Source organism: Manacus candei, unplaced genomic scaffold, assembly GCF_025592945.1.
Source record: "Manacus candei isolate 608988 ecotype Guabito, Panama unplaced genomic scaffold, ASM2559294v1 h1tg000003l, whole genome shotgun sequence".
Classification (NCBI taxonomy): Eukaryota; Metazoa; Chordata; class Aves; order Passeriformes; family Pipridae; genus Manacus; species Manacus candei.
This window is the reverse complement of record NW_026138051.1, coordinates 21,020,309-21,033,538: the sequence shown is the minus strand read 5'-3', so window position 1 is coordinate 21,033,538 and position 13,230 is coordinate 21,020,309.

Below are 13,230 nucleotides of genomic sequence, written 5' to 3'. Positions count from 1 at the left end.
CGGGAAAGACCAGGAGAGGTTGAGCCCGGAGGGCACTGAGCCCGGAGGGATGTTCTGCCTCTCGTGCCCCTCGTCCATTCTAGCAAGCACTTGCCCTGGAGGACAATTCAGGAGTCTCCACGTGCCAAAAGAGAGATGTGAGGGAAGAGACAATGGCGGGGTAAGAAGCACATGGTCTGTCAATCTGAAGATCCTCGATACCAAACAGCACCCCTGCCACCCAGTCCGGCCCCACCGGTTCTACGGTGCAGAGCACGGACAACAGCCGCGCTGCCGCCGCTGTCGCCTGGCCTCCTCCTCCAACCAGCACCCGAGGAGAGCCCGAGAGGCGCCGGCACCTGTCCCAACCCCGGGGCCGATTTGTCGGAAAAGGACAGGGGAGGAGAGAGAGGAAGGCATTGGAGGTGGAGAGGAGGTGACCCGCCAGGAGCAGAGAGTCGGGGCTGGCGGGGCAGCGGGCGCCTGGAAGCGGATCGGTGGCTGCGGCGCTGTCGGAGAACGGGGCTGGTGGGGCTGGCCGCGGTTTCGGTCTGTGCGCAGGGTTGGCGGCAGGAGACCGTAGGGGCCGGGGCAGGCCCCTGGGGTGGACGTGCATATTCCTCGGGGCTGCCCCTCCTGTCTGGGAGGTTCTTCACAAAGCTCTTCTCCCGAACTATCTTCCCAGCCCTCCCTCCCTCTGGTCCATAAAGTATTCCCTGGCAACACTCATCGCTTTTTTCTTTGTCAAGCCGTTATTCTTTCCTTGCTTTACTCTCTGTCCTTCAGTGAATTCGTCCAGTCCGTCCTTCTCCTTTCCTACTTTTGTTCCTCTCTTCGCTTAGCTTAATCCCGCAGCTTTCCATTCTTCAGTGACTTCACCAATCCACTTCTCATTTCCGCTCACCTCTCTCCAGCAAATATAAATGGACATTTCAACTACTACACACCTTTATATCCTCTTAAAATTCTTCTCCGTATTGGCTTGACTGCTGCTGTGCCCTTTGTTTTGGGAAAAAACATCCAGTGCAAAAACACTTCCGACAACTTTTCTTCATCTCCCTGCCAGTGTCTGCAGGTAGAGCTCAGGTGCAGCAGGACCCATTGGTAGGGACCAGCGAGAGCAGTGAAATCACCAAGTGCTCCCACGCCAACATACGGAACGGTGAATTTATCCATTCCTACCGGCAGCTCCCAGGTCACAGCCCCGAGTTCCTCGGTGCTAAATGGTCCAGAGAACTGCTAAATGGTCCAGAGAGCTGCGGGCGCCAACGGGGCGGCTGTGGGTGACGGGTGATGGTCTTTCCACCGTCCTCTGGCTCTCCGGGCACCGTCATGGAGATGAGTTGGGTATTAGCGCTTCTATTAAAACAGGGTTTTCAGCCATATAAAGAGAACAGGCTTGAGTACCTGGGTGCCAAGTGACGTAAAAAGCACAGTGCAACGCAAGATGCACCAGTGCTAGAACACTGAATTTACCCCTGGCCTATCAAATCCTCATCTCGCTAAACGTATTAATGTGTCAGATTCTGCTTCTAGGCTGCCACTGGCACGAAATCCAGTTTTCTCCAGGCTACCCAAATAGTTAGAGCTCTCTGTTTTCAGGACAAGCATACATATTTCAGGTGTTCCCTAGTCTTCTGAGCAGGAGAAGTGACACAATTGGGACCTCATCACGGAGACTGTATCTCCATTGGTCCAAAGCGGGTGGGAGATGCCATGCCGTGATTTCTCATGGTCAGGTGCTTCACCCATGCACTGCTTCGGATTAGAACTGGTGCCACAGCCCAAGTCTAAAACTAAGGTGCTATTTGTCTCCAGCAGAAATGCTCCTGCTGACAGCTCCGTTCCCCAGAGACGTCGATCGGTCTCCCGGTGTATCGCAGCCCCCATAAGCCGTGGCCCACTACAAACAGAGAGATTTGAATATGTTGCCAGCCGGGGAAAACTGGAAGTCGTACCAGAGGCAGCCTGCAGGTTGAAAGGGATGCATGAGTGAGATGAGAGTTTGATAGACCTGGAGCAGCTTCGGAATGATCTCCTGATTTTCTTTAGAAAAGGAGAAATGTGTGACTGCAGAGAGAGCCGAGATATCTTTTGGTGGAAGCATGTGGAGGAGAGGACAGACGGAGAGGGATAGCGAAGTTGAAGTGGAGAGCAGAGAGACAGAAGGAGGCCTGAGCTTTCTCTTCTTTCCCTCTTTATTTCTTTAGAGAAATAAGATCGCCTGGAGTGAACACCTGAAGGACAGCAAGTACATGATCTGCAGCGATGTTTCTCTATTCAGTTGCATTCCCCCACGGGGCCCGAAAAGGCAGTTGACTATTTCCTGGGAGGAAAAAGAATGCATTTATGAAAAGCTGGGATATAGAGAGGAGGTGTGCCAGGCAGAAAGTGACGACGAGGTAGCCAAAATTCATGCTGAGACGAACCTGCCTGTTTGCCGAGAGTGTCAGAAATCTCCACCCTGTGCCGAGAGAAGAGAGCTGCCAGAAACGAATCTCTTAGAGGGGGAGCAAAGGATGCAGGAGGCCCGAGAAACGAACTGTACTTTCAGTACCTCAAATGCTCTCTTTGGGTTTCTCCCTCCCCAAGCAGCAGCCCGTCTGGCTCCTCCAGCCGATGGCATTCTGAGCATTGCCTGGCTCTGGGGTCTCAGTCATGGGCAGAGATTGTTCCCGGTCAGCTGGCAGTGCAGTCCTCCCCTCCCCAGTTGCAATCGCCTACTCTGCTGCACACCCACTGATGTGCTTTTGGGAGCTCCGGGCTTCTACACTTCTGCACCTTTCACATCTTCCCGTGCTGTCCTCAGCTCTCTGGGCTGCTTGCAGCTTACTCGGGGAACACGTGTCTCCTCCGCTTCTGTGGCTTTTCCCCTGTCCTTCTTCATCTGCCTGGGAAGAATGCCTCTCTCCCAGCTCCCCGGGAAAGGGAGATGAGCCCTGCTGGGCAACAGCCCAGTGTCTCTAGATTTGCCTTTCTCGTCTGCCAAAACCTAAAGTCTGCTCCTGGCGGGTCGACCATTCTCACAAGCCCAACCCGACCCCACTGTTTCTACGGTACAGAGCACGGACCGCTGCCGCGCTGCCGCCGCTGTCACCTGGCCTCCGCCTCCCGCCAGCCCCCGAGGAGAGCCCGAGAGGCGCCGGCGCCTGTCCCAGCCCCGGGGTGGATTTGTCGGAGGAGGACAGGGGAGGAGGGAGAGGAAGGCAGGGGGGCGGAGAGGAGACTGCCCACCAGGAGCAGAGAGTGGGGGCTGGTGGGGGCAGCGAGGCTCCGGGAAGCGGATCGGCGCCTACGGCATTGTCGGGAGCGGGGCTGGCGGCGCTGGTCGCTGTTTTGATCTGTGCGCAGGGCTGGCGGCTGTAGACTGTATCCATTCCTACCGGCAGCTCCCGGGTCACAGCCCCGAGCTCCTCGTAAGCGCTGCTAAATGGTCCAGAGAGCTGCGGGCCCCAACGGAGTGGCTGTTCGTGGCAGGGGACCGTCTTTCCGAAGTCCTCTGGCTCTCCGGACCCCATCATGGGAACGCGGTTCTGTATTCCTGGACCCTTGTGGACACGGACTCATTGACACTGTCGTCTTCAGAGATTTCAGGGGATTCTCTTAGAAACAAAACTCGGTTAATTGGTTCTACGGTAGAGCAAATTAGCACCACTATGAAAACATGGCTTTTCATTCCTACACAGAGCGCAGGCTTGTGACAGAATGCCTGCGTCCAAAGTGATTTATAAAGCACAGGGCAGAGCAAATCTGGGCATCCTGCAGTCAGCTGCCATGTGTGTCACTTGGTTCTCTGCTCATCCTTCAGTACATTCCCTAGGGCATTGGCTCTCCTTGCCGTCGCTGGAGCTGGGATATCCAGCAACCCTGCTGGAGCCACGTTCCTCTCAGACTTTGCGTTTTCGCAGAAGAGAAAGGCAAATCTAGAGACACTGGGCTGCTGCCCAGCAGGGCTCATCTCCCTTTCCCGGGGAGCTGGGAGAGAGGCATTCTTCCCAGGCAGATGAAGAAGGACAGGGGAAAAGCCACAGAAGCGGAGGAGACACGTGTTCCCCGAGTAAGCTGCAAGCAGCCCAGAGAGCTGAGGACAGCACGGGAAGATGTGAAAGGTGCAGAAGGGTAGAAGCCCGGAGCTCCCAAAAGCACATCAGTGGGTGTGCAGCAGAGTAGGCGATTGCAACTGGGGAGGGGAGGACTGCACTGCCAGCTGACCGGGAACAATCTCTGCCCATGACTGAGACCCCAGAGCCAGGCAATGCTCAGAATGCCATCGGCTGGAGGAGCCAGACGGGCTGCTGCTTGGGGAGGGAGAAACCCAAAGAGAGCATTTGAGGTACTGAAAGTACAGTTCGTTTCTCGGGCCTCCTGCATCCTTTGCTCCCCCTCTAAGAGATTCGTTTCTGGCAGCTCTCTTCTCTCGGCACAGGGTGGAGATTTCTGACACTCTCGGCAAACAGGCAGGTTCGTCTCAGCATGAATTTTGGCTACCTCGTCGTCACTTTCTGCCTGGCACACCTCCTCTCTATATCCCAGCTTTTCATAAATGCATTCTTTTTCCTCCCAGGAAATAGTCAACTGCCTTTTCGGGCCCCGTGGGGGAATGCAACTGAATAGAGAAACATCGCTGCAGATCATGTACTTGCTGTCCTTCAGGTGTTCACTCCAGGCGATCTTATTTCTCTAAAGAAATAAAGAGGGAAAGAAGAGAAAGCTCAGGCCTCCTTCTGTCTCTCTGCTCTCCACTTCAACTTCGCTATCCCTCTCCGTCTGTCCTCTCCTCCACATGCTTCCACCAAAAGATATCTCGGCTCTCTCTGCAGTCACACATTTCTCCTTTTCTAAAGAAAATCAAGAGATCATTCCGAAGCTGCTCCAGGTCTATCAAACTCTCATCTCACTCATGCATCCCTTTCAACCTGCAGGCTGCCTCTGGTACGACTTCCAGTTTTCCCCGGCTGGCAACATATTCAAATCTCTCTGTTTGTAGTGGGCCACGGCTTATGGGGGCTGCGATACACCGGGAGACCGATCGACGTCTCTGGGGAACGGAGCTGTCAGCAGGAGCATTTCTGCTGGAGACAAATAGCACCTTAGTTTTAGACTTGGGCTGTGGCACCAGTTCTAATCCGAAGCAGTGCATGGGTGAAGTACCTGCCCATGAGAAATCACGGCATGGCATCTCCCACCCGCTTTGGACCAATGGAGATACAGTCTCCGTGATGAAGTCCCAGTTGTGTCACTTCTCCTGCTCAGAAGACTAGGGAACACCTGAAATATGTATGCTTGTCCTGAAAACAGAGAGCTCTAACTATTTGGGTAGCCTGGAGAAAACTGGATTTCGTGCCAGTGGCAGCCTGGAAGCAGAATCTGACACATTAATACGTTTAGCGAGATGAGGATTTGATAGGCCAGGGGTAAATTCAGTGTTCTAGCACTGGTGCATCTTGCGTTGCACTGTGCTTTTTACGTCACTTGGCACCCAGGTACTCAAGCCTGTTCTCTTTATATGGCTGAAAACCCTGTTTTAATAGAAGCGCTAATACCCAACTCATCTCCATGACGGTGCCCGGAGAGCCAGAGGACGGTGGAAAGACCATCACCCGTCACCCACAGCCGCCCCGTTGGCGCCCGCAGCTCTCTGGACCATTTTGCACCGAGGAATTCGGGGCTTGTGAACCGGGAGCTGCCGGTAGGAATGGATAAATTCACCATTTCTTATGTTGGCATGTGAGCACTTGGTGATTTCACTGCTCTCGCTGGTCTCTACCAATGAGTCCTGCTGCACCTGAGCTCTACCTGCAGACACTGGCAGGGAGATGAAGAAAAGCCGTCGGAAGTGGTTTTGCACTGGATGTTTTTTCCCAAAACAAAGGGCGCAGCAGTAGTCAAGCCAATACGGAGAAGAATTTTAAGAGGATATAAAGGTGTGTAGTAGTTGAAATGTCCATTTATATTTGCTGGAGAGAGGTGAGCGGAAAGAGAAGTGGATTGGTGAAGTCACTGAAGAATGGAAAGCTGCGGGATTAAGCTAAGCGAAGAGAGGAACAAAAGTAGGAAAGGAGAAGGACGGACTGGACGAATTCACTGAAGGACAGAGAGTAAAGCAAGGAAAGAATAACGGCTCGACAAAGAAAAAAGCGATGAGTGTTGCCAGGGAATACTTTATGGACCAGAGGGAAGGAGGGCTGGGAAGATAGTTCGGGAGAAGAGCTTTGTGAAGAACATAACAGACAGGAGGGCAGCCTCGAGGAATATGCACGTCCACCCCAGAGGGCTGCCCCGGCCCCTACGGTCTCCTGCCACCAGCCCTGCGCACAGATCGAAACCGCGGCCAGCGCCACCAGCCCCGTCCTCCGACAGCGCCGCAGCCGCCGATCCGCTTCCCGGTGCCCGCTGCCCCCGCCAGCCCCGACTCTCTGCTCCTGGGGGCCGCCTCATCTCCACCTCCAATGCCTTCCTCTCTTTCCCCCCTGTCCTCTTCCGACAAATCAGCCCCGGATTTTGGACAGGTGCCGGCGCCTCTCGGGCTCTCCTCGGATGCTGGTTGGAGGCGGAGGCCACGCGAGAGCGGCGGCAGAGCGGCGGCGGTCCGCGCTCTGCACCGTAGAACCGGTGGGGTCGGGCTGGGTGGCAGGGGTGGTGTTTGGTATCGAGGATCTTCAGATTGACAGCCTATGTGCTTCTTACACCGCCATCGTCTCTTCCCTCACATCTCTCTATTGGCACGTGGAGACTCCTGAATTGTCCTCCAGGGCAAGTGCTTGCGAGAATGGTCGAGGGGCACGCGAGGTAGAACATCCCTCCTGGCTCAGTGCCCTCCGGGCTCAACCTCTCCTGGTCTTTCCCGTGGAACATCCCTGCTAGCAGTAGGAGCACTTTTGCTAGGGACAAAGACCACTTGTGGTTTTTTCGGGGGCTGTGGTACCAGTGCCTCGGGGAGGCAGTGCATGGGAGAAACACCTTCCCCTGAGAAAACTCGGACGTGGCATAACCCCTCGCACTTGCTTTGGGATTCATGGAGATGCAGTCTCAGTAAGCGAGTTCTGCTGTGTCCCTCGTCCAGCTCTTCTTGCTCAGAGGACCAGGGAACAGCCTCTCACACCTGAACTGGATGTACTGGAATCTCCACATTTGCAGCTGGTTGAGGGGCACTCAGAGGCACTTTCAAAAATTTCATTTTCTTTCCCATCTCTGTCACCTCCGAAGGACATAAATGACCACCAAAGCAGGGTGTGATCTATTGCCATGTGCACTGGAAAACCCAGGTCATCTCCTCAGGGCATTCATCACAGACCTGCCATCCACTCTTGGCACTCACAAGAGAACCACAACTTCGAGCACTGGCTTCTCACCCGGGACACAGAGATTCTTTTGCCTTCCTTGGAGAGACCGGAAGAACTAGACAGCGTGTATCTGTTTGCATTGCACAGACAAGTCTTGAGCACACACCTGCTGTTGGTGTGGGGAGATGACCCTGAGCAAGAACAATTGCCATCAACCTCCTGGGGAGACCTTGAAGTTATGTGGGACAAAGAGTGTCTCGGTGTCACATTGCATTTACGGTTCTAAATCCTGGCAAAGCCCATGCGTGCAGCTCTGGGATGTGCTTCTCTTGGACAGAGCTCCGCGTTTCCATCTCTCAGGCGGTGGGGCATCTCAGATAGTGGCAGAGCAGGTGGCACCCCACAAGGGCTTAGGTGCATCCAGGCTCCTGGCGTGGCAGCAGGAACCCCAGGAGATACTGCCCCTGCTGCCATGAACTGTCTGTATCTGTGTGCAAGCGAAGGACTCGTGTGTCTGAAAACCCTCCTGTGACCGAGCAGTGAGCCCCCGCCAGGGCACCACTGACTCTTGGCCAACTGGCCATCCACCAGGACCCCAGAGGCCATTTTCCAGCGCTGCTATGCAGAATATCATTCCCAATCTGTCCGGACATTCGGGGTTGCCCCATCACAGGGACAGAATCTGGCACTTCCCCTTGTTGAACTTCCTCTGGTTGCGGTTTGCCCAAAGCTCTGATTTGAGGTCTCTCTGCGGGGCCTCCGTCTTCCAGGAGGCCCTGGAGTGTTACAATGGCCCCTTGATTGCTTGGGAATGTGCAGTGTTCTGTGTTCCATGTGTTACAGGAGGCCCCATATTGACACAATGGCACTGAAATGAGAGAGGATCTCCATCCTTAATGGCTTCGTAAATCAGAAGTTTTTCTTAGATAAAAATCCTAATCAACAAAGGGGTTTGCTTTCTTGGCATGGTAGCAGTCTTTTCTTTTCTTTTAAGACTACAATTAGTTGTAGGAGAGAGAAGGTAGATGATACATGGAAACTAATAGAGAGTGTATCATATGCCCATCTTCAAGAAATTAGCTGACAGGCCTCAGAAAACTTGTTTAATAAGAGATTGTTCTGTTAAGAAGAAAGTCTTTGTTTAAGCAAATGGGAAGTTCTAAGACACGTCTTAGCTGGTCCTAAAGCATTTAGTTTAGGGGTTAGGGGTCGGAGAGATCAATCAGAGATGCTACGAGGCCTGCTAAGGGAGAAGACTACTCTGTGAAAAAGACTACCCCTCCCAGAAGAAATGGACGCTAGATGGCAGTCTTGCTCCACGAATAAAATCCAAGAGGCTATTTGACCCTAAAATCAGAAGAGAATTTTGGACTGCTTGTGAAGGGGAGGGTCTTTCAAGTATCACTGTATTTATACTCCGAAATTTATACTGATTCTTTGATTCATGCATGGCAGAGTACCCCCATGAATCCCCAGCTGGCATATGAAAGAAATGTTCCATCCAATGGTTTCTGGTCATGGGGTTTAATTCTTTTGTTTTATCCCTTTGATTCCATGAAGTTCCAAAGATATCCCACGGTTTGTTTAATTCCATGAGGTCCCGCACATCCCAATGATGTCCCTTAAGTCCCTGGTTTCTGTAGTTTCCCAGGGAACATTTGCTTCTATGATGCAGGGCAGTGCCACGACGGCCACTTGATTCTGTGAGTTCCCCCAGTCTCCCAGCAGTCCTTTGGTTCCATGACACCCTGCAATGTTGCAGTGGGTTGACCTTACCTGGATGCCAGGTGCCCACCAAGCTGCTCTATTGCTGCCCTTCCCAGCCAGACAGAAGAGACAGAATAAGATGGAAAATTATTTCTACCTTGAGATCAGGCACTTTACTAAAGCAAAAGCCAAAGTTTGCGCATGCATAAGTGAAGAGGAAAATAAAAAGATTTTCTCTCTACTTCCTGTCAGCAGCAATACCTGGCCACTTCATGGGAAGCAGGGCTTCACCACACAGAGAAACCGCTCAGAAGGCATGTATTGTAAAAAAATGGATTATCCCCCTTTCCTGTTCCTTTCCTGAGCTCTTGTAGCTGAGCTGACGCCATATATTCTGCAATGTCCCTTTGGTCCATTTGGCTCAACTGACCTGTCTGTATCGCCTCCCATGATCTTGCCCCCGATTCAGGGGACGAAGCCGACAATGCAGATGCTGCACCAGCCCTGCTCAGCAGTTGCCAAAACACTGGTGTGATTAACCCCTTTGCAGTTCCCAATGCAAAGCACAGCACTGTGACGCCTGCAGTGAGAAAATGAACTCCAGCTCAGACAGACCCAACACTTGTGGGATTCTGAAATGTCTCAGGGTTCCTTTGGTTCCACGATGCCCCTCTCAAACCTGGCAGTAGAAAAATAAATCAAAAAATTGAGAAGAAATCATCTTAAAGTCATGCTAAGCCTGTCTTCTACAGTCCAGAATCTATATATGTGTGACTGCAGATACTTGGGATGAGGGTAGATGCTCAGAGGAATTCATGGGTTTGATCTAGGAAACCTGTCCCAAAGTTTTCACTGCCTTTTCCTCCCTGGACATTTCCTGATGCCCGGAGGAAGCTCATGTCCAACAGCAGCTCCATCCCCCACTTCTTCCTCCTGGCTGCAGCTCTTGCACTTCTGCTTCTTCCTGGGCATCTCCCTGGCTGCCCTCCTGGGCAACGGCCTCATCCTCAGCGCCGTAGCCTGCCACCACCACCTGCACACCCCCAGGGACTTCTTCCTGCTCCACCTCTCCCTCACACACCCGGGCTGCATCTGCACCACTCTCCCCAAAGCCATGGCCAATTCCCTCTGGAACACCAGGGGCATGTCCTACTCAGGATGAGCTGCACAGGTGTTTTTTGCTTTTCTTCTTGATCACAGCGGAGCTTGCCCTTCTCACCATCATGTCCTATGACCGCTACGTGGCCATCTGCAAAGCCCTTCACTACAGGACCCTCCTGGGCAGCAGAGCTTGTGCCCACGTGGCAGCAGCTGCCTGGGCCACTGGGAAGCGGGTCTGGCCCTGGGGCTGCAGGAGCTGCCGCCTGAGCTGATGATCTCCTGAGCAGTCCAGACATGCAGTCACTGTCCCTGTCCTCTATTGCCTCCCTTTCTTGCTGCAGGACCAGAAACGACTGTGCTGCTCTGCTGGGCTGGGGTGGGGCAGGGAGATGGGGGGACCAGGGAGGGGCTGGTCTGGGCAGTTCCAGTGACTAGAAAACCCCAATGTTCATCTGAAGTGTAGGAGTGGGCAGGGTGGGAGCATTACAGGGCTGAGGTGGCTCCAGGCTCTGGGAGTGGTAGCAGGAGCCCAGGGAGACACTGCCCCTGCTGCAATGAACTGCCTGTGTGTGTGCCAGGGAAGGACTCGTGTCTCTGAACACCCCCGTGTGTGCATCAGTCCAGCTCAGGGTTGGACACCTCTCAGAGCCCTGACACATTTCTCTGTGTGACTCCAGGAAAAGCCCCGCTGTGCCAGGGAGTTACCAGATCCTTTACTGTCACCCTCCTGGTGTCCTGTGTAATGATGAAACTAGAAAAGGTGATCATCATACCCTGGTAATTTTCTAAGAGGAGAAATGTCACTGCTGGAAAGAAGTGTCACTGCTGGAAAGAAGTGTCACTGCTGGAAAGAAGTGTCACTGAAGAGGTGAGAAGAGGGAACATCATTGTTTCCTTCAGTCTGTTCCACAGCAGGTTCCCCTGGAGCCCCAGGGACACCTGTGGGGAACCCAGAGGGGCAGAGAAAGGGCTGCCTTTGGCCCTTGCTGTGCTGCTCAGCTGGGCCGGGCTCCTGGCACACAGGGAAATCCTGGCAAGCGGGCAGCACTGCAGAGAGACAGCTCTGCCCAGGAGCAGCTCCTCTGCACAACCCAGCAGGGCACTGCCTGTAGGCACGAGAGAAGAGAAGAAAGGCAAAGGGAGGTTAAAGGCAGCAGAAAGATGGGAGGTGTTCAGCTGAGACACAACTTGGGGACACAACTTCACACTCCTCTGCAGAGTGAGTCTACAGGTGCAGGGCAATGTCACTTGTGTTCCTGGAGGAATCTCCTAAAGCTACCACATCCCACAGCCTTGCACATCTGTCAGGACTCTCCCAGTTTCTCTGTTGCGCCGGAGGAGGATGTTCTCCAGGGCAGGCCTTCCCTGCAGCACCGTCAGAGGGACAGCGCAGGTGGGCTCCTTCTCCCAGGGATGGCTGCGGGGTGGGAAGGTGGGGGTGCAGCCAGGGATGCCCGGGGCTGTCCTGCAGAGCAGGGTCCCTGTGCTCCGGGGTTCTTTGTGCCAGGGCAGGGACTTTGCTGCCTGCTGGGGTCACGTCTCATCCTGCCTGGGTAGTTGCCCACCCCTCTGCAGGGAGAAGCTGTCAGTGGGTGGTGAGAACCCCAGCAGGAGCCAGGCAGGTTCTTCCTGCCGTTGGATGAGGTGTGTGTGGTCAGGGCTGTGGGAGGTCAGGGTTGCTCCCAGATCCAGATCACACCAGCACATTTCCAAAAGCACTGTCAAATGGGAAGGACAAAGCACAATTATTAGGAAGGAATGGAGCTTTTCTCAGTCAGTGTTTTCAGTTTCCTACTCCTGAGGAATCTGGGGGTTGAGAAATGGAAAAGGAGCTCCCATGTTGGACAAGTCACTGAGACTCCTGAGCTGTAACTTGGAATGCACAAGTGCTTCTGTAAGCAACTTCCTAAAGTGCTTTCGGCCTCTGCTCTGCTTTTGACAGAAGCAGCATCACTTCTGCTGGACCCATCTGTTTTTTCTTTATCTGCCCTTTTCCACCTGCAAAAAGAAAAGTTGCCCAGTCAGTGCGCTGCAAACAGGCAGGTTTCTCTCAGGTCACAGTGAGTGCACAGACATTCGGATGAAGTGGTGACAGGGAAGTCATGAATGGATTTCTGATGTTGAGTCTACTGTTTTGAAATCAGAAAATGTGGTGGTGAAGTCATCGTTAGCCTTTGAGAGGGAAACAGGAGAAAAATCGGATAAATTTGTTGCTAAAAATGAGCTGCTTCAAACTGAGATTGACCACCTTAAAAGTCTTGTTAAAATTTGGATGATTATGAAACAGTCAACTCACGGATTACCCCCATCAATACTAGACAATGCCCGCAGTATAAAGGCATAAAGCCCTCCCAGCCCCTCCAGGAACCCTCAAATCCCATCCCGGTCCCACAGGACACTCCCAACTTCCCCTTAAACCCTCCGAGGCCCCCTGACTGCCTCCCAGACCCACAAAAACCCACAAGATGCCCCCAAACCCCTCCCAGTTACTTCCAGCCCTCCCAGGACCTTTCAAACCCTCTCCTAGTTGCCCCCTTCCCCTTGAGTATGCCCCCAAACTCTCTCCCAGTTCCTTCCCACATCCCCGATGATTCCCCAAAACCCCTCACAGCTGCCCCAATCTCCCCAACCTCCCTCCCAAACTCCCCCAAACTCCCCCAAACACCTTCCCCAAGACCTCCAACCCCTTCTCAGCCTCCCCATTCCTTCCCAAAGCCCCGCCCAGTTGCGGCCTGTCCCCCAGGCTCGGGTGAGGAGGTGTCCCAGGCTGATGGGCCCGCCCAGACAGGGGCGGTTCCAGCAGCATGTCAGGAGCCACCCCCTGCCCCGAAAGCTCCCGCCCGCCCTGGAGCCACCTCAACTGCCCCTGCAGGGGAGAAATCCAGGCCGGAGCAGAGCAGGGGGCAGGGCCGGGCTGGGACCTCAATGGACAGGGGCACTGGGAGAGCAGGGGAGAGACCGGGATGGGCTGAGGGGGCACTGGGAGGGAGAGGGGAAAGTTTTTTGCCCCTTTCCTGGGCACTTGAACACCCTCTGCACCCCTGTTCCCGGTCATGCCAGTTGTCCTTCCCCCCCAAGCCATGAACAGGTTTTGGGGCTCCCTCGTGGGTCGCAGCCAATAGAACGGCTCTGCTGGAATGACGTCATTGCCAAATTCTGC